The sequence below is a fragment of the Erpetoichthys calabaricus genome, chromosome 7, assembly GCF_900747795.2.
Source record: "Erpetoichthys calabaricus chromosome 7, fErpCal1.3, whole genome shotgun sequence".
Lineage (NCBI taxonomy): Eukaryota > Metazoa > Chordata > Cladistia > Polypteriformes > Polypteridae > Erpetoichthys > Erpetoichthys calabaricus.
The window spans coordinates 15,782,292-15,804,239 of NC_041400.2; the positions used below are offsets into that span (position 1 = coordinate 15,782,292).

The 21,948-nt window shown below is 43.7% G+C and overlaps 1 protein-coding gene across 1 annotated transcript in view; it reads left to right on the plus strand.

Moving 5' to 3' along the window:
• cntfr (ciliary neurotrophic factor receptor) overlaps positions 1 to 21,948 on the plus strand; it is a 766,412-nt gene that overhangs the window by 471,111 nt on the left and 273,353 nt on the right. The window lies entirely within an intron of this gene.

Below are 21,948 nucleotides of genomic sequence, written 5' to 3' on the forward strand. Positions count from 1 at the left end.
GAAGAAGCAGAGTTAAAAAGTGAAGCTCGCGATTTAGCAGTCGATGTACGTCCGTAGCCTCACCTATGGTTATGAGCTTTGGGTAATGACTGAAGGGATGAGATCGTGGGTGAAATGAGCTTTCTCTTCAGGGTAGGTGGGCTCTCACTTAGTGATCGGGTGAGAGATCCTCAGAGTAGAGCCACTGACCCTCCACATTGAGAGGAGTCAATTAAGGTGGTCTGGACATCTGATACAGATACCATCTAGATGTCTCCCTGTTGAGGTTTTACGTGGATGACCAGCTGGGAGAGTACCCTGGGAAAGACCCTGGGCTTGCTGGGAGAACTATATCTCCCAGATGGCCTGGGAATGCCTTAGGATCCCACACTATGAGTTGGCATTTGTGACTGGGGAAAGAGACGCCAGAGTCTCACGTCTAAGATCTGGCTTCGGATAAGCGGTGTAAAATGAATGAATGATTATTTTGGCCATATCATGTTATCATTAGTAGATACTGGGTCTAAGTACTTTGTCTAACCTCATAATTTTATATTTTTTGGCCACTCTTTTAAGTTAATTCACTTGTAACATACTTTAAGAATTGAAAGATTATCACCTTCAGCTTCACCTTGGCTGTGACCAGGGGTACAATTGCAAAACTCTTAAGGCTCTGTCATATTACACGACCTTGACTTTTCCAGCGATTTTTACATTTTTTATTTGTTTGGCAGACGCTTCAACAAACATATTTGAGTAAACATCAGTCTGGGGAAGAAACGTTACAAGTCAAGGTTGCAAAATTGATCATCACAAGTGAAGAGATCAAAACAAAATGCAGGCGAGTTACAATTCATTGGCTACAAAAAGCTAATAAAGCCCTAATCGGTTAGACAGAACTTTAAAGACCAAGAGAGTCTTCAAGCACTTCTTAAACTCTAATCTAATAAAACACATTGAGGGAGGACTTGAAATGGAGGTGGGCAGCTTGTTCCACCAGCTAGGAGGTACACATGAAAAGTGTCTCAATTTGAGATCTGATGCCACGCAGAGGCTGATGCCTTTCACCAGCAGACCTGAGTGGTCAAGAAGGAGTGTTGTGGTGTGATATTTTGAATATTAGTTGATAAATATTGTGTACATCGTTATTTGTAAATCAAACAAAGCAAATGTAATATTAGTGTTTGATTTCATTGACGAGAACAGCAATGCTTTCATTTCTATTCAACCCCAACCTCTTTAGGACAGACTCGGGATGTGGGTGTGGGCAGTGCAGGAAGGCCACCTAACTGGAAAGCTTGAATTTGACAAATGTGCCCCCAATGGTCTGAATTATGGCTGTTTGGAACTGGATTTGAATCAGAGGCCATTCAGTACCACAACACCCTATTGGCCTTAGGATTTGGACAGAGAATCTATAAATTTGGTCGCTTTACCCCTCCTTCTGTCTCTTGCTCTCTCACACCATGGTCATGAAGCGAAGAACACAAACAGAAAGCACAACTCGGCAGCCATATTGAGACAGACTTGCGACCTGTCCTGAAGAAAGCGGACTAGAAACAATGACTTAACTAGAGACATTTAAGTAACTACAAGTCTGTGTGCCGCCTGAAACTACACAGCTAGCATTTATCAGGTTGTATGGTTGCCAATATTGTTTTACAAATATTACCAATAATACATTATTTAAAGTTGTAACTTAGCTCCTGCTTGTCTTTTACTCGTTGTAATTGCCTGAGGTTATAGATGTAGAAGGGAAGGTGTTGAGAAGTTATAAAGTACAATATGTGGGATATGGCCGTCCATTCATCCCGGTCAATACCCCCCGGCTTCCAGGTGGAGCCCTCCCTGTAGCATGGAAGTGCCCCAAATGCCAGCAGGGAATTATGGACAATGGAGTGTTTATTCACAGCCCTGCTGGATACCATGGGGGCCACCAGAGGACGCTGCAGGGAGGAGTAAGGACTATTTTCCTTGCACCCCGGAAGTACGTCCCAGACACATGGACAGAAGAAATGACGTGCTTCCGGGATGAAGAAGAAAAGTTTTTACCTGACCCGGAAGTGATAGAAAGTCACATGGACTGAGGGACAGAAACGCTTCCGGGACATGGACTATAAAGGACTGTGGGAAATCCCAGACAGACGAGCTGAGTTGGGAGGCAGGGTGGCAACGCGTTTGGGAGAGTGGAGGATTGTGTATTGTGTAGTATTGGTGATTTATATGAGTATTATGGAGGGGAGGGTGCTTTGTGCATGTATTTATATTAATAAAGTCAACATTTGGACTTTTACCTGGTGTCTGACGTATTGTCCGAGGGTTCAAAGGAGCGAGAGCGCCCCCTATCTGTCACAAATACCTTCTAAAGAGTGGTAGATCTAGGAGATGTGAGGCATTCTGATAAAGTCTACACAATAAAGAATATGAAAGGGTAAAGTAAAGTAATATAGAACTCTACCAAGACAAACCAAGGAGCATAGGACCTCCATATCTATATAGGTGCTGGCCTGTTGTCTATTCTCTAGGCAAGCATCCAGGATTTAGACTTATTAGGTGATGCCAGTTTGAACCGATGCAGTGATCTGTAAAGAGGAGTGACATGTACCCATCTCGGCTTCCACCTACCTGTCTCCCTAAAATTTTATTAGGAGGTCCAGTGATTGGATGGATGGATAAAATTAAATTGCAAAACTCTAATCCTATTGAACACATTAAACAAGGTATCATTAATCAATTATAAATGCAGCATCTCTTGATCGTTAAAATTGAAATAAAATGATCATACCGTTGTCAGCTTCCCATCTGTTCAGCATACGGCTTCCTCGAAACAGCTGAAGTCACACCAGGGCTGACCGCTGCTTTGCTTTCTCCTAAGGACTGGATGTGGTTTCAGTCATGGCAGTTACTGTATGTGTCTTATATGCAACTGGACGGAATAACGTTTATTGCATGCAGCTTCAATCAGTTCAGTTTATGCCTTACCCATTAATGGCCGCAGTTTTACTTTCTCTTTAGGAATTAGAAAGACTCTAACCGTAGTTTCTACTTTTTATGGATTTGTTTGTTTATGCCTTTCGTTTATTTGTAGCGGTCCACAAGGTCCGCTGTGGCTACAGGTTTTCATTTTGTAATGAGACGCCACGTCTAGCAGATCATAAAACGTGCGTTGTTAATGCTTTCATTCCTCCAAGACAAATCCTTATCACATTGTAGAGTTTTCATTTTCTGTGCACACCACCCACATGTCTCATAGTCCAGAATAAATCTGAACCCCTTGGTTCTTCTCTTCTCTCTCATTTATACTTCATGATCCCTGTACACCATCTTAAATGGAATCACCTTAGCTGGAGAGCTGGGGGTTCCTTTGTCATTTGCACCTCATTATTACCTGACAGCTGGTGTAATAAGACCAAAGGAGATAATGAGAATGTTGGGGGCACCCGTGGGCCAACCCCGTAAAATTGAACTAGCTCTGATCAAAATAAAGTGTGTGAAAACGCTAAAATCAAGTCTTCTCAGACTAGAGTCCTATTCAGACTGTCCAAGATGGTAGGAAGAGGAGGGTCCAAGGTGGGCGGAGACAGGAAGTGACCTCATTGGGGGGAGAGCTGTCAGTCTTCCAGTCTGCAGAAGGAGGAAAAGAGAGAACGTTATCACACAGCACCACCCCCTGGATTGGTGGAGAATTACGATCACCTGAGCTCTTAAACTGTCTCCAATGCACACTCCGCCCACCCCACCTTAGCCCAGACCCGTGAGGTCATGGACACGAGAAACAACATCGGCGTTAGCATGGAGAGTACCTCAACAATGTAGGACTTTGAATCGATAAGACTGCATGTCTAAGAACCACCTGATGACACGGGGCTTCGACTCTTTATAAAGAGCCATCCAATGTAAAGGTGTGCAGTCCATGGACAGAGTGAGTTCACGACCCAGGAGGCAGCACCTCAGCTGGTTAATAGCCCATTTCTTCAATGGAGGAGAGCAGTCAGTCTTCCGGTCTGCAGAGGGATAAAAAGAGATAGTGTTACCACACAGCACCACCCCCTGGATTGGTGGAGAATTACAATCACCTGAGCCCTTAAACTGTCTCCCATGCACACGTGTGTAATTCTGGTTAAGCAAACAGGAAATAATTAAAACCTAAATACAGCAGTTTAAATCTACAACTAATCCCATAAATGTACATTGCTTTAAAAGTAAATTAATCACTTAAAATTCAAAAATGGGTTAACACAAAATAACCTGCATCCACTGCAGACCTTCAGGACCAGAGTTGAGTACTCCTATTTACAGTATATTAGCTGTGCTACCCACTTGAAATTTAAATGATCAACATAGATATCAGAATTAACGCTTGCAGTGCACCATCTACGAGAATATATTATGTAATGCATGTAGACACTGCATTTGTCATTTCAACAGATGACACGTCACAAACATTTCTAGGAATAAAATGCAATACTACAAATGTTTGTGATGCACCATCTGTTGGAGTGACACATGCAATGCAATTTATGACTACAAATGTTTGTGATGTGCCATCTATTGGGATGACAAAAAAAAATTGGACAGACACACAGAGACACAAGGGACTTTGACAGTGATTTAGAGCCACAACTTGAGATAGTTACAGTACACTGATCTGGTGTTGGTATGGAAATTTTAAGACAGTGGGGACTTGAAGTTCATATCCTTATCCTTCCTCAGTTTGAAGATGATGTTATGGTTGAGCACTGCAGACAAGACATTACACAATCTAATATGATCCCATCTGATGAATCATCATTTATTATTTTTTCATAAGGAGAACATCCAGCTTGAGGCAAGCCTGCTTTGTTCATACTGCAATAATATTACATTTCCTTTTTCTTCAATAGCTTTTTGTAAAATGAAGAAACTGAATTAATTAAGATTTAATATACTATATATCTACATATATATATATATATATATATATATATATATATATATATATATATTTATATATATATCTATATACTGTATAGATATATATATAAATATATATATATAATATATGTGTGTGTATGTGTGTGTGTGTGTGTGTGTATATATGTACAGTATATGTATATATATATATATATATATATACAGTATATATGTATAATCTTTTAAATTTCTTTTTTAAATTCAAATGGAATTTGTAAAAGCAGTTTTAATGTTTGTGATGTGCCATTTGATGGAATGAAAAATGCAATATATGTGCCTATGTTATCTGCCATTTGGTATAGGATTCATAAAGCAGTGTTAATGTTAGTCAAGTGCCATCTGTGGGAATGACGAATGCAATGCATTTTATTCATACAAATGTTTGTGATGCATCATCTTTTGGAATGGCAGACACAACACAACCAGATGGACATACAGACAGACTTTTATTAGGGTGAACTAGCTGTGCTACTCATCTAAGACAGGATTAAATCCAAGAAATCAACATAGACCTCACTGTTAATGTTTGTAGTGCACCATTCAATGCATATGTCTGTTATATGTCATTTGGTATGGTATTCATAAAAGCAGCACTAATGTTTGTGATGCACCATCTGTTGGAATAACAAATCAAATAAATATGTCAGTCAATCATATCTTATCCTGTCTAGTCCTGAACATGATTGTGGGGGATGCTGAAGTCTATTCCAGCAAGCATACGGCATAAGGCAGAAACAAGCCTCACACAGGGTGCCAGCCCATAGCAGGGCCAATGAAATATATATATATATATATATATATATATATATATATATATATCAGAACCCCCACCCCACCTGGCATTCACTCCCGTACCACCATAATGTGTCAGAAGGCACGGCACGCACCCTGACCAAGTGGGGCATCAAAATAGCATATAAACCCACCAACCATCTGCGCATGGTCCTGTTTAATGCTAAAAACAAGAAATCGACAGCCGAAACACGAAACGCAGTTTATAGTATTCCATGCAATTCTTGCTCAGCTGTATACATAGGACAAACGTCAAAAAAAATCTCAACACGTGTACAGGAACATCGCAACGCCGTCAGAAGAAAGGACGCACTATCCTTGATATATGCACATACTAAATCGACAGGACACACATTCAACTGGGACAACGTAAAAGTAAAATTTAAGGCCAGTACAAAAAGCGCCAGAGAGTTGGCCGAGTCTTGGCTATCAGATGAAAACGCCATCAACAGACACTTGGACATAAACCCAGCATATGCCAACTTAAGAAGGACATATAAACAATGATTAAACTATACAACCCCCCCCCCCCTTGATCATACTGACTTAGTCACCGCCACCCACCCCCCCCATTCCCCCCCCCCATACTGAATGTGTTGCTATATGTTGCCTTTGATTCTTGTAAGTCTAAGCATTATCCTCTGATGAAGACCCCTGATAGGGGTTGAAAGCTCAGGAATAAAACTATTTTATGATACGTGATTCGTTTTTTCTCCCTTCATGGATCTTCAACTGCATATATATATATATATATATATATATATATATATATATATATATATATATATATATATAAAATATAAATGTCTCTGTTATGTGCCATTTGGAATGGGATTCATAAAAACAATATTAATGTTTGCAATATTGATGCTAAAAATGTTTCTGATGCGTCATCTTTTGGAATGGCAGACACAAAGCAACCGGATGGACACCCAGACAGACACACAGACACCCTTTTATTAAGGTGAACTTCAGTAGCTGTGCTACCCTCCTAAGGCTGGTTGAAACCTAAATAATCAATGTGGACCTTAATGATAATTTTTGCAGTGCACTATTCAATGCATTTGTCCCTGTTATATTCAATTTGGTGTGGGAATTGTAAAAGCAGTGTTAATGTTTGTGATGCGCCATCTGTTTGAATGAAAAAGTCAATGCGTATGTCTTGGTCATATGCCATTTGGTATGGGATTCATAAAAGCAGAGTTAATGATTGTGATGCACCATCTGTTGGAATGACAAATGCATGCATTTTATTACTAAAAATGTTTGTGATGTGCCATTGGTTGGATTGACAGAGCCATAGCATCAGACCTGACACCAGACAGACACACAAACACTTACCCATTTATTAAGGTGTCTTTATAGTTGACCCATTTTATTATTATAAAGCCCATCCAAATGCTATTAATCCTTATTCCTTATTGGGACCATTACCAAATGTGTAATATGAGTGTCATGGTGTTATAAGATGTCATGCAACTCCTGGGTAAGCAAGTGTGATCCTGGAGCAGACTGGTGCCTCCAGACATGATTTCAAATAAGCTTTATTTTAGATGCTGTTTCTTGCTATTGTTAATACTTGTCAAGTAATTAAGCATACAGTGTGTTATTCTTTTTAATTTTTTTTAACTTTTCTCAGAAAATCTGCAGCATGTCTTGCATATCCACAATCCGCAGCTTTACCTCTTGCATTTTGATGACCGCACAGTTAGCCAGTTCTTTAATGGTTTCAGAGTTATTTGTGTTGTATTGGTAGTTTGCTAAAGGATAAGACAAAAAAATGAAAGAATGAAGAATGAATCCTAACTGGCAACCAAACTATAATGAAGCTGAAAAAAGAGCCCCCTGTGCTCTAAAGGCGTCTGAATCTCATAGAGAATGCAAACCGCAGTTGGTTATTTCCAGAATTGCAGACAAAGCATTTAATTAAAAGATACCGTACGCTCAATTAGAGGCAAGGACTGATTTCAAATTAAAAAATAAAGAAATGAATAAAAAAAAAAAAGCAGAAAGCCACGATAAAGAGTTGTCTTCCCTTTTTTATTTGTTTTTAAACAAAACAAAAAGCATCATTTAATGCACCAAGGAGATCTTTAATCACAGTAGAACTCTTTACCAATATCTGAGTGAACATTTCATAACAGAAACGCCAAATGGCGGGAAATATACCCTTTTATAGGACCTTTTGGAGCAAACACATCTTAAAATTTAATATCCAGTTTCGGGTAACATCTGGCATCTTTAGGGCAGCTAGGAGGCCCTTAAACTCCAGCTGACCTTGTACACCGAAGGGACTGTAATTGTGATTATTTGGTATTTGGATATGATACGTGCAGAAAACTGATCATTTGGAACAGTGCTGTCTGAAGTATCAACTATAAAATAAGATATGATATACTAAATAATACGGTTTATGGCGTAAATCGTAACAGAGATAAGGGGTGGCACAGAGATAGCTAATGGTACTCTCTTATATATCCTGTGTTTTAAGCTGTTGCCCATTGCAGAGCTTATATGTTCTTCCAATATCTGTGCCAAATTTTCACCATTTACTCCCGCTTTCCACAAAGTGCAGGTATTTACTAAGCATACAGTGATTAGAATTGCATATACTTACGTTACAAATGTCACTGGCACAGTATATTGCACATTGTGTCATCGTGTGGTCTGCTAGCTTCCCAGCTCACTGGGAGCAATGCCACCTCGGCCTTTTGAGGTAACTCATTACAGAGCCTGAAACGACTTCACATGGCGCTCCTTGGAACATCGCACTTGTCTCCGTTTATTACTGAATGCTCTCCTCATAGGGGTGGTGAGAGTCATTGTCCAGGATAGTCAGCAGCTTTCGTCTGTTCCACCTCTTCCTCCAGTAACTCCCAAGACTGAACCATCCAGTTTAATCAGTTGTATGCATCACCTGCCCTAATGCCATTTTCCCAGCACACTGCCACTAAGAAAATTAGACTGGCCACCACTGTTATGAGCTGGAGTCCCAAGCACTAAAGAATTCCAAAGCACGTAGTCCCCAAAGTGCCCACAAAAAAGGACAATCCGTCAAACCCAGTGTCATGTGCATGCATTTTTTGATGGTTGTTCTCCACCGATCCAGGGGTTGGCGCTGTGTGATAACATCTTCTCTTTACCTCCTTTTTCCAGTGTATGCCCTCCTGGACCCGTCTCTTCCTGCCCATTTGCCAGTCGATTACACGAGACTCGTATCTGTAATGACTCGTTTTGTGTTTTACACGTGTCCTCTTTGAATTTTGCATTCTTCCAGTTATATGGAGTTTGCCTAAGGGTACCCCTGCATTTGAACGGTTCCTGTCTTGTTCTTACACCGGCAAGGGCAAACATCCATCCATTTTCCAACCTACTGAGTCCGAACACAGGGTCACGGGGGTCTGCTGGAGCCAATCCACAGTCAATCACAGGGCGCAAGGCAGGAACCAATCCCGGGCAGGGTGCCAACCCACCGCAGGACACACACACACCAAACACACACTAGGGACAATTTAGAATCGCCAATGCACCTAACCTGCATGTCTTTGGACTGTGGGAGGAAACCCACGCAGACACGGGGAGAACATACAAACTCCACACAGGGAGGACCCGGGAAGTGAACCCAGCTCTCCTTATTGCAAGGCAGCAGCGCTACCCACTGCGCCACCGTGCCACCCTAAGGGCAAACAAAGAATCTTTATATATGAAAATATTTATTCATCACAAGATAAACACTCTGTAACAACTTGAAACTTCCGAAGAACACAAAGGGCGTACAATGCCCATTAAAGGTGAATCCAAAAAGCAAACAAAGTCCCAATACGAAATCCTAAGCAGATTTGAAACACAGCGCAACGGGGTCAAAAACTTCACAAAAATAACTAAGCACAAGCATGTGACAGTTGTCTGGTCACACTTATAGGTATTCTAACCTAGACACCGTTAAAATATCCGACTACGCCACCCAGTTTTATTAAGATACTGGGAACTCTTGAGAATTACAGAAAACAGCGCACAGGTTTCTTTAAATTGGGCGGTGAGTAAATACGCAACGAAAGACATGGCGGCAATTTCAGGAAAAGCAATAGTAACTTGTATTACACAAGACAATATAAAGTACACCATAAAGATAAAAGAACATACAAATCTAACAATATCAGGAACAAAAACCCTTTTTTAAAAAGGAAAGCACAGTCCACACTCCAAAAGTTTGTTAAAAACATGAACCTTTAGTGGTGCAGAGTCCTGTGTTACCCCAACTATTAATCGTCCAACTGTCCAAGGATGCACTCGGTTCACCAGATGTTTGTTTCCCAACAGAAGTTTTGTCAAATCATTGAATCCTGGTCAGCGTCTCTTCATTGTTCTTTTTTTGCCACTCTTAGCTCCTTGTGTTGCTGCGACCTACACACGCCTCGCTTCTCGTCCTCCAGTTTCGCTCGGTCCTTCCATGCGGCTTCTCTCTCTCGCTGGACCCACAACTGGTGTCTCTCTGGTGGAACAGTCTCTTCCTCCCTAGAGATTGGTGTTGCTGTCCTTGTGTCTCACGTCTTTCCAGCCACGTAGCCTCATCTGCCTGAGAGCCCTCTGTGCTCTGTGCAAGTGGTCTTGGCAGAGTTCTCAGTGGACCGTCCCTCATCCCTATGCCTACTCCTGCCCAGAAGTTTAAATCTCCTTCAGTCCCTGCCTAGAACAACATGACAATGGATTAAACGATGCCACATACTGAATTTCCTGGGCTTAACAAATAATGTAAACTTCCATCCATCCATTATCCAACCCGCTATATCCTAACTACAGGGTCACGGGGGTCTGCTGAAGCCAATCCCAGCCAACACAGGGCGCAAGGCAGGAAACAAACCCTGGGCAGGGCGCCAACCCACCGCAGGGCATCCACACACACGCACACAGGGACAATTTAGAATTACTAATGCATCTAACCTGCATGTCTCGTATCTGTAATGACTCGTTTTGCGTTTTACACATGTTCTCTTTGAATTTTGCATTCTTCCAGTTATATGGAGTTTGCCTAAGGGTACCCCTGCATTTGAACGGTTCCTGTCTTGTTCTTACACCGGCAAGGGCAAACATCCATCCATTTTCCAACCTGCTGAGTCCGAACACAGTGTCACGGGGGTCTGCTGGAGCCAATCCCAGTCAATCACAGGGCGCAAGGCAGGAACCAATCCCGGGCAGGGTGCCAACCCACCGCAGGACACACACACACCAAGCACACACTTAGGGACAATTTAGAATCGCCAATGCACCTAACCTGCATGTCTTTGGACTGTGGGAGGAAACCCACGCAGACACGGGGAGAACATTCAAACTCCATTCAGGGAGGACCCGGGAAGCGAACCCAAGTCTTCTTACTGTGAGGCAGCAGCACTACCCACTGCGCCACCGTGCCTCCCGCATACTGTAAACACAGGTTAACAAAAAGTATTGTTACCAACAATCAATGAATACGCATATGCTGATTTGAAACCAATGTCCCCAGACATGTTCATTTCTAAGTCAGGTAAATACAAACATTTTCCAAGAAAGGAGCAGTTCTGTATTGTTTGTGCGTTTAAGCAGTTCAAACGTCAAAGTGGGTGACTCGTTTGCAAGACAGCAAATATCTATGTCCTGCAGACAGCCATCAGAATAATCAGTAACAGGATTATTCAGTAGTACTAGCATGTTGTACCGTGTTATGGATGTAGTGAGGAGTCAAGCAAAATGACACCTTTTATTGGCTGACTAAAAAGATTACAATATGTAAGCTTTTGAGGCAACTCAGGCCCCTACTTTAGACCAGATATGAATTAGGGGCCTGAGTTGCCTCGAAAGCTTGCATATTGTAATCTTTTATTAGTCAGCCAATAAAAGGTGTCATTCTGCTTGACTTCTCACTAGGATTATTCAGGAGATTTCCCTTTCAACTTATCACCCCAGTCCCAATAATGGTTGCCTATTGCGCCTTCATCTACTGGCCTTTAAATTTTATATTTTTTTTCTTTACCTAAAAAATGTTCCCCTCTCACAAGCATAGCAAAACACAAGAACTCACCATTTGATATGAACCGCCAGGAACTGTGGGAGAACCTCCAGATAAATAGGGCAGGGGGCAGGTCCTGGTGGTGATTGGCAGGTGGCCCCGCCTCTCAGGGCACCACCCACACAACACATGGAATTTAACACAATCAAAAACCAAAGAATAATGCACATAATTAAGAAAAGTAACTGTAGCATAAACACATTACACAACAAAGAAGTAAAAGGACACAAAACAAAGCTTTGAACTCCAGCTAGGGGTGGAACCACAACAACTACACACTGGTGGAAACGAGTGTAAGAGAAGTCTGCATATAGCTGCGTTTCTCAACCTTTAAGTATTTGCGAACTGAGTTTTCATAACAGTTTTAATCGCGCCCCCCTAACGTTTTTTTGAAAGGAGCCCACTAATACCAATTTGTTCTTTTTTAATTAATGATATATCCACCCATCCATCCATTTTCCAACCCGCTGAGTCCAAACACAGGGTCACGGGGGTCTGCTGGAGCCAATCCCAGCCAACACAGGGCACAAGGCAGGAAACAATCCTGGGCAGGGTGCCAACCCACCGCAGGACACACACAAACACACCCACACACCAAGCACACACTAGGGCCAATTTAGAATCGCCAATCCACCTAACCTGCATGTCTTTGGACTGTGGGAGGAAACCGGAGTGCCCGGAGGAAACCCACGCAGACACGGGGAGAACATGCAAACTCCACGCAGGGAGGACCCGGGAAGCGAACCCGGGTCCCCAGATCACCCAACTGCGAGGCAGCAGCGCTACCCACTGCGCCACCGTGCCGCCCCTAATGATATATCATAGATGCATATTTTATTATACCTACTTAACTTTTATCGACATTTATCTAACTCTATATTTATTTATATAGTATCAGAATGTAGTTTAAGTTGATTTGTTTTGGTTTCAATAGATGAATTTTTCATATTTTCGATTCTTGTTTTCTTTTTTTTCACATCTTCACACCCCCCCTTTTTGTTACTTTGCGCCCCACTAGGGGGGCCCGCCCCACAGTTTGAGAACCACTGGCATACAGCAAGCGACCTTGACGTCCTCATGCAATAGCGGTGACCCCGACCCTTGTTGTATACACCATCTGTGCTGGTCCTTCACTTGGGCCTGTCGCTCTCATGCACCCCCCAGGTATTTATTTCTCCTCACTCACCACCTTGGCAAATTCCAGGCTGGTTTTCATATTCAGTACGTCTGATTGATGGAGTTCAGCTGAGATGGTTGTCCTACCAAAAGGTGCTCCCGTCTCAGCAGAGGTCTTCTGAAGCTCTGTTAAAGTGAGCATTGGGTTCTTGGTCCTGGTGGTACACCTGAAAACACACTAGACGCTATCAAAATGGGTGTGCCCTGATGAATAGCCCTGGTCCCCCAACTTGCAGGGAGAACAATGGGGGTTGATGGCAGGACTGGCACTCCAGCCACTGTAAAAAAAAAATCAAAACCTCACACTCTTCCATTCCATCTGAACTAGTGTGGTACTGAGGTGTCACCCGTCCTAATCTGGGATCCTGAGGTGGTCCGTCGAGTGCTGGGTGTGACAGCGTGCTGTATCAGTGCATACTCCCAAACCTCTCCTCCTGATGAATGCCATACCACAATTTGATCATGGAGGTTTTTGTCCTGACATGCAGTGTGAATTAATTGGACATTACATACATGGGTGTGATGTCCAATCAGCTCAGTTCATCACAGCTGGACTCTGGTCACGTTCTAGAAACATCTCAAGGAGAAGCAAATAGGATGCCCCTGAGCACAATCTGGAGGGCCACAGCAAAGGGTGTTAATACTTGTAGAGGTTTAATCGTTTCATTTTTAATAAACTTTGTGGTAAATTAACAAGCTTTGACATGACAACCAAGGTTTGGGGCAACCTTGTGTATAATTGGAAGGGGCTGCAAAATGCAAAAGTTGAGAAAAAATGGTCTTTACTGACAAGAGCCCAAAACAGAACTGAACAGGTTAGGATGTAACGGCTGACCCACTCGTCTGGAAACAGCAGCTATACCACCAAGACCCGTGGCCTGGCAAACTGAGGAAAACTCAAATCCAGACAAGCCATACCTCTTCCAAATAGCTTCCCCAATTGACGATTAAATAAGCAAAAGCAAACAGTACATAAAATAATAAGTTGTATATATATATATTAATGTAGTGGGTAGCGCTGCTGCCTCGCAGTTGGGGGACCTGAGGACCTGGGTTCGCTTCCCGGGTCCACCCTGCGTGGAGTTTGCATGTTCTCCCCGTGTCTGCGTGGGTTTCCTCCGGGCGCTCCGGTTTCCTCCCACAGTCCAAAGACATGCAGGTTAGGTGGATTGGCGATTCTAAATTGGCCCTAGTGTGTGCTTGGTGTGTGGGTGTGTTTGTGTGTGTCCTGCGGTGGGTTGGCACCCTGCCCAGGATTGGTTCCTGCCTTGTGCCCTGTGTTGGCTGGGATTGGCTCCAGCAGTACCCCGTGACCCTGTGTTCGGATTCAGCGGGTTGGAAAATGGATGGATGGATATATATTAATGTTGAAAATGAGCAAACAACAAAATGATATATATATATTTCACTCCTTCTAAAGCCCCCACACAACACACACCCGGAAAGTGAATGGCACTACGAAATAACCAAAAGGCACAAATAAATATACGATACCAGTAACGGTGTACTGCATGATAACATGCAGTGAATTCACTTGACTTATAGCTTTCATCCTCTTTCTTTGTTCGTTTATCATTCATTTGTTCAGAGGTTGATGCGTTTGTTCCTTCCTGAGCAGCTCTTCTTTTCTCCGCACTAGCGGCCCGCTTCTTTTCTTCTTTCGTCTGCATCTTTTTGCGTTAAAACTGATTAAGTCAGTGTTTTTGTTGCAATTGCTTCATATTTTTCCTTAATTTGTCACTTTAGCTGGCACTTAAGTGTTCAATCTGCCTCAAGAATGATTTGAGATATGAAGAGGTAGGGGAAGTGACAGCGAAGGTGGTAGGGATGAGAAGGGCGCCCGTATGTATGCGCCGCATGGCTGCCCTGCTGAACGATGTCAAGAGTTGATTCTACAATAAAATATAATAAAAATAAAAAGAGGAATAACCTTGGAGGTCAATCATCACCCCGAAATCGGACCGTAGACATCACGTAGTGTATGTGGACCACATTTCAGGTCAATAGTTCAAACGGTTTGCGAGCTACAGGTGATTTAAAATCCTGGACAGAAAAACAGACAGTAGCGTACTATATAAGAAGATTAACCCTCCCTTGTCCCTACACTGAACATGAAACAAGAAAGACATACAGAAAACTCAAAAACACGCATAAAAGATTAGATGGAGGATGATGAGTGGATGTGAACCTTGTCCAGCTGGACAGTGTCCTATGGTTATTATACTTGAATGAAATTGTTGAGGGCGGCACGGTGGCGCAGTGTGTAGCGCTGCTGCCTCGCAGTTGAGAGATCTGGGGACCTGGGTTCGCTTCCCGGGTCCTCCCTGCGTGGAGTTTGCATGTTCTCCCCGTGTCTGCGTGGGTTTCCTCCGGGCGCTCCGGTTTCCTCCCACAGTCCAAAGACATGCAGGTTAGGTGGATTGGCGATTCTAAATTGGCCCTAGTGTGTGCTTGGTGTGTGGGTGTGTTTGTGTGTGTCCTGCGGTGGGTTGGCACCCTGCCCAGGATTGTTTCCTGCCTTGTGCCCTGTGTTGGCTGGGATTGGCTCCAGCGGACCCCCGTGACCCTGTGTTCGGATTCAGCGGGTTGGACAATGGATGGATGGATGAAATTGTTGACTTGCTCCTCTCCCTAAACGAAAAAAAAACAGTCTCACCGTATAATCCTCGGCGTGTTTGTCTAATCCAGAACTCCGGGATTTTGCGTGGCGATGATGAACTTGTTACTGTCCAGCATTGAAAGCAGCTAGTGGGAAAAGGTGTAAAATGATTCAAACGAGTGCTCTTTCTCGGCTCTTTTCTCGTCTTGCCCACTGAAATATTGGTATTGTAAGTGATTCTTTTCTCTTCCTTTCGTTCTCATGTTTAAAAAGCAATGACCCGGATGGAATTGATGGGTTTGACAAGGAAAACTATCAGGGGGTCACGGTTCCACTGCGTTATCCTTCCCCCTTTATTTCCAGGGGACAATATTTACACAGACACACGTAGACCATAAAAATTGGAACAACGCTATAAAAGACGCGACTCAGCGCAGAATACATTTAAGACGTTGTTTTTCATGTAGCACCGCTACGAGGAAACATGGTGGATATATAAACAGGAAGAGGGAGGGATCTTGGGACCGGAACTGGAAATGAGGTCATCAGGCTGTGATTCCTTGGGATGTGGAATTGACATCATTAGGGGATGGGCGCTTCTGCTGGTCTGGAAGTGATATCTTCTGAGGCGGAACTGGAAGTGACATCATGGGAGTCAGGCAGAATTTCCCGCATTTGGTCTGCGGGGAGACAGCCACAGGGGATGCACAAGCCAGTGTGTTTCTTCATGCCGGTTCCAAGCCCAGATAAATGGGAAGGGTTACGTCAGGAAGGGCATCCGGTGTAAAATTTTGCCAAATCAGTATGCAGACAACAATACAAATTTCCATACTGAATCCGTTGAGCCCCGGGTTAACAACGACCGCCACCAGTACTGGTAGCCAACAGGGTGCTGGTGAAAAATTGGGCTACTGCTGGCCGAAGAAGGAGAAGAAGAGGGGTGAGATGTGTCTGGAGGCAGGAGGAGAGGAGGAAGGTAAAGAGAGTGGAACTGAGGGTAGGAACTTTGAATGTTGGCAGTACGACTGGTAAGGGGAGAGAGTTAGAAGATATGATGGAGAGAAGGAAGGTTGATATATTGTGCATGCAAGAGACTAAATGGAAGGGGAGTAAGGCCAGATGGATCAGAGGTGGATTCAAATTGTTCTATCATGGTTTGGATGGGAGAAGAAATGGGGTAGGAGTTATTCTGAAGGAACAGTATGTCAAGAGTGTTTTGGAGGTGAAAAGAGTGTCAGACGGAATAATGATTATGAAGCTGGAAATTAGAGGTGTGATGATGAATGTTGTTATTAGTGCATATGCACCACAAGTTGGGTGTGCAATGGGTGAGAAAAAAGATTTTTGGAGTGAGTTGGACGAAGTGATGAACAGTGTACCCAAGGGACAGAAAGTGGTGATTGGAGCGGATTTTAATGGACATTTTGGTGAAGGGAACAGAGGAGACGAGGAGGTGATGGGTAGGTATGATGTCAAGGAGAGGAATGAAGAAGGTCAGAGGATAGTGGATTTTGACAAAAGGATGGACATGGCTATGGTGAATACGTATTTTGAGAAGAGGGAGGAACATGGGGTGACATACAAGAGTGGAGGAAGATGCACACAGGTAGATTACATCCTATGCAGAAGAGTTGATCTGGAGGAATTTGAAGACTGCAAAGTATTGGCAGGGGAAAGTGTAGTTAAGCAGCATAGGATGGTGGTCTGTAGGATGACGTTGGAGATCAAAAAGAGGAAGAGAGTGAGGGCAGAGCCAAGGATCAAATGGTGGAAATTGAAACAGGAAGAGTTGAGTTTAGGGAGGAGGTGAGACAGGCACTGGTTGGCAGCAAAGAGTTACCAGACAATTGGGCAACTACAGCAGATGTAGTAACGGTGACAGCAAGAAGGGTGCTTGGTGTGACATCTGGACAGAGGAAGGAGGAAAAGGAAACCTGGTGGTGGAATGAGGAAATACAGGAGAGTATACAGAGGAAGAGGATGGTGAAGAAGAAGTGGGATAGTCAGAGGGATACGGAAAGTAGACAAGTACAAGAAGATAAGGCGCAAGGTGAAGAGAGAGGTGGCGATGGCTAAAGAAAAGGCATATGATTAGTTATATGAGAGGTTAGACACTAAAGAGGGAGAAAAGGACCTGTACCAATTGGCTAGACAGAGAGACCAAGCTGGGAAAGATGAGCAGCAGGTTAGGGTGATAAAAGATAAAGATGGAAACGTACTCACAAGGGAGGAGAGTGTGTTGAGCAGATGGAAAGAGTACTTTGAGAGGCTGATGAATGAAGAGAACGAGAGAGAGAAGACGTTGGATGATGTGGAGATAGTGAATCAGGAAGTACTACGGATTAGCAAGGAGGAAGTAAGGATAGCTATGAAGAGGATGAAAAACGGAAAGGTGGCATACCTATGGAAGCATGGAGATGTTTAGGAGAGATGGCAGTGGAGTTTTTAACCAGATTGTTTAATGGAATCTTGGAAAGTGAGAGGATGCCTGAGGAGTGGAGAAGAAGTGTACTGGTGCCGATATTTAAGAATAAGGGGGGTGTACAGGACTGCAGTAACTACAGGGGAATAAAATTGATGAGCCACAGCATGAAGTTATGGGAATGAGTAGTGGAAGCTCAGTTAAGAAGTGAGGTGATGATTAGTGAGCAACAGTGTGGTTTCATGCCAAGAAAGAGAACCACTGATGCAATGTTTGCTCTGAGGATGTTGATGGAGAAGTTTAGAGAAGGCCAGAAGGAGTTGCATTGTGTCTTTGTGGACCTGGAGAAAGCATATGACAGGGTGACTGAGAGGAGCTGTGGTATTGTATGAGGAAGTTGGGAGTGGCAGAGAAGTATGTAAGAGTTGTACAGTATATGAACGAGGGAAGTGTGACAGTGGTGAGGTCTGCAGTAGGAGTGACGGAGGTGGGATTACATCAGGGATCGGCTCTGAGCCCTTTCTTATTTGCAATGGTGATGGACAGGTTGTCAGATGAGATTAGACAGGAGTCCTCATGGACTGTGATGTTTGCTGATGACACTGTGATCTGTAGCAATAGTAGGGAGCAGGTTGGGGAGACCCTGCAGAGGTGGAGATCTGCTTTAGAGAGGAGAGGAATGAAAGTCAGTAGGAACAAGACAGAATACATGTGTGGAAATGAGAGGAAGGTCAGTGGAATGGTGAGGATGCAGGGAGTAGAGTTGGCGAAGGTAAATTAGTTTAAATTCTTGAGATCAACAGTACAGAGTAACGGGGAGTGTGGAAGAGAAGTGAAAAAGAGAGTGCAGGCAGGGTGGAGTGGGTGGAGAAGAGTGTCAGGAGTGATTTGTGACAGACGGGTATCAGCGAGAGTGAAAGGGAAGATCTACAGGACGGTAGTGAGACCAGCTATGTTATATGGGCAGGAGACGGTGGCACTGACCAGAAAGCAGGAGACAGAGATGGAGGTGGCAGGTTTAAGGTGCTAAGATTTGCATTGTTTGTGACGAGGATGGACAGTGTTAGAAATGAGGACATTAGAGGGTCAGCTCAAGTTGGACGGTTGGGAGACAAAGTCAGAGAGGCGAGATTATGTTGGTTTGGACATGTGTAGAGGAGAGATGCTGAGTATATTGGGAGAAAGATGTTAAAGATAGAGCTGCCAGGGAAGAGGAAAAGAGGAAGGCCTAAGAGGAGGTTTATGGCTGTGGTGAGAGAGGACATGCAGGTGATGGGTGTAACAGAACAAGATGCAGAGGACAGAAAGATATGGAAGAAGATGATCCGCTGTGGCAACCCCTAACGGGAGCACCCGAAAGAAAAGATGAAGGTCTTGGGGGAAATAAGAGAAAGGATTAGTGCAATCTGCCACCCCCTGGTCTGACCGGGAATTACCTTCTTTTGAGCCTTCTAGCTGCCTCCCATGTGCACGTGTGTGACAACTTGCAAACCTTTCTGAACACATGCTCTCACTTTGTTATTTGTGGGTAATGGAGTGAAGATTGATTGGCTAAAATGGCAGATTTATCCATTTAAAGTTAAATCTACAGAAAGTGAAGGGGTCTGACCCCTCTCTGAATCCGCTGTAATTACTGCATTTGGTAACGTGTGCCTGTGTGCCCCTCTCTTCTCAGCCTCCTCTGTCTGCACAAGGGGCACACAAACAATAAAAACAGAAACGTCTTTGTATGCAACTGCCTGGCCTCATTTGTACAGCCATGCTATTTTACCCATAAGGCAACCCATGTCAAGGCCTACCCTTGAACAATAACCCATGGAAAGAGAACGTTACCTGACCTAAGCTGAGGGCCCATGATTCTTTTGAAGACAAAATTTCAACTGTTCATAGAAATTGGAGACCCCTCTAATACATAAGGCAGGTATCTCCAGTAATGGGAAACAGCAGGGGCCTTGCGCTTAATGTGGTACAAGTTTCCAGCACTGGTAAGCCGGAGACGACATGGTGTATTATTTCTTCTCATCCCGGTAGATGTAAAGCTAATAATCGGAGACGTTAGACACAGCAGGTCCTCATTCGTGAGAACGCACGCGAGAGTCCAACATCATTTCCATCTTGGCTGTTAAGGTTTATTTTACAGTATTTATTGTGGTCGCGCTGTGGTGGCCTCCTCTAGCACTGCAAGGAAGCAAGAAACGGCTTCTTTCCTGTCACATAAGCCCGCTAATGCTGACCCCCCAGCTCTCTGCCGTTTCTCAAGCCCTTGTGCTCTAGCAGCCGGCTTTGTCTGAGCACACAGCCCACTCTCACTTCCTTGCATTAATATATATTTTATAGCTTGGCTCCTTCACAGAAAGGCCTCGCCTGCAGCTTGATATCATCAGACCTGCCAAACCATTTACTGGAAATCCTCAGGTTTCGGTTACAGCACACATTTGTCACCCGGTGGGAAAAAAAAAAATGTCCTTTAAAAACAAACAAATTAAAATGACCTTGTTGAATAACTAAGACCTGGATTTATGACAATTTACCAAGGCTGCACTCTTTACAATCATTTCAGCTCTTTACTCAAACTGTCTCTAACACTGCTGTCATCTAAAATATGACGATTTTAACAACTTTTTTTTTCCATTTGTTTACATAATTAGGCCCCCCGGAATTGATGTCCTAGGACAAACAGAAAAAAAGTACAATACAATACAATACAATTTATTTTTGTGTAGCCCAAAATCACACAAGAAGTGCTACAATGGGCTTTAGCAGGCCCTGCCTCTTGAAAGAACCCCCAGTCTTGACTCTCTAAGAAGACAAGGAAAAACTCCCAAAAAAAAAACCCTTGTTGGGAAAAAAATGGAAGAATCCCTGGGAAAGGCAGTTCAGAGAGAGACCCCTTTCTAGGCAGGTTGGGTGGGCAGTGGGTGTCAAAAAAAAAAAGGGGGTAAATACGGGGAGATTCACTCGAAAGAGGCCCTGAATATTCTGTAGTAACTCAGTAGGATGAAGTAATCTGAACAAAACAACGTGCAATGTGCTCCTCGGTATATGGAGCTTCAAACAAGCCCCTATCCCTGCAGGCACCAGATAGCCGTCGTTACGTTTAACCTCCATTTGCAACTTCTGGGTTCATATCGCCCGTACCCCTTCACTCAGTCACTCGATGTCTCATCAGTATGGTGGTGTACAGTATTGAGCAGCACATCTTCATGGTGCGAACCTACTGGGTCACCAATTTGTTTAAGCCATGTCAGAATCAACTGGATGATTGTGAGTTAACGGACGGTTACTTCCAGCAAGATGGAGCAACGTGTCATACATCAGCAAGGAGCATGGCAGAAATCGAGTCCTTCTTCGGCAACAGGGTAATTTCAAAGGGGCTTTGTCCACCACGGTTGCCCGATCTGACACCACCAGACTTCTTCGTTTGGGTTATGCTCAAAGGAAAAGTCTATCAGATGTGGAATATAGGGTGCACTCTAGTGCCCTTGAACCCTCAGATGAAACGTCAGACACCAGGTAAAAGTCCAAATAATTTAATTTATTGTTATAATAATGTGCACCAAGCACCTCCACTCCACAATACTCCAATAAATCAATAATCACAATAACAAATCCTCCACTCCTCCCAGCAGCTCTGTCACACTCCCTCCCAACTTCGGCTCAGTCTGCTGGGGTTTCCCACAGTCCTTTTAAAGTCCCTGACCCGGAAGTATTCTGTCTCCAGGTCAAATGCCTTCTTCAGGTGTCCCGGAAGTACTGCGGGTTTTCGACCTCATGACTCCTAAGTACTTCTGGGTTAGCGTCACCATAATAGTCCCCGTGTTCTGGGTGAGCTCCCCCTGGCGACACCCAACAGAGATGAAGAACCGGACTCCATGTCCCATGCTGCCCTGTGGGAATCCTGGGAACCATTTCTGTTCAGGGGAGCTGCCATCAAGCGTCCCGGGGAATGTAGTGTCCTTAAAAGGCTCTCTCTCTTAGTTGAGG